We start from the raw sequence: 773 nt of genomic DNA, 5'->3' as shown, positions 1-773 counted from the left end.
TAAGCACAGATTTATGTACTGTTAAATTTTGTGGAAACTAAACAATTCTAAGACTTAGATTTTAAATAAAATTTGGGTTTTTGTAAAATACAGATTGATTTATCTTTATTTCATAAAACTCTAATCTAAATTAACCAATATTCATCTGAATCAGTTTTATTTTGGCAATAATCTTAATAAAATCGGTTCTAGTTATGCTGTATAGACTTCTTAATAGCATAAAGAACTGTGTCTAAAATAGTTGTAATGTAGATGATTCTATTTATAAAGTTATTGACATTAAATAATAATAACCTAATAATATTATATGTTATTATAATACAATAACTTTTTTTATTAAGTTTATAAAACCGCTAAAGTCGTAATTGATTATGAAAGAAAAATGAAAAATGGATCGAACTGGGTTTAAATAGGTTTTCGGTGTATGCTTATTGTCTGCAGAGAAGTCGTCAATAAATTAGAATCCCACTATAGGCGCAGCATCCTTGATATTGAGTTAAAACGAAACTTAAATTCTTAAGTCCTACCAGTCAAGTAAAAAATATCTTGTAAAGTATTTAAATGATGGATCATTATTATATTTCGAATAAGAAACAGAAATTGATGGTACTCTGCATACACCATTCATAAAATTGGTATTAATATTCTAAAAAATTAAACTAGAAATATATAGAACGATTATCAGAATGGTTTTCATATAAGAGTATAAAACATGTATTTCGAAACAGGATAAAACAAATCCGTTAACCTCTCTAAGTATAACATATTGAAAA

Source organism: Teleopsis dalmanni, chromosome 2 (assembly GCF_002237135.1).
Source record: "Teleopsis dalmanni isolate 2A chromosome 2, ASM223713v2, whole genome shotgun sequence".
In the NCBI taxonomy this organism is placed as follows: Eukaryota; Metazoa; Arthropoda; class Insecta; order Diptera; family Diopsidae; genus Teleopsis; species Teleopsis dalmanni.
Note: the sequence above shows the minus strand (reverse complement) of the source record.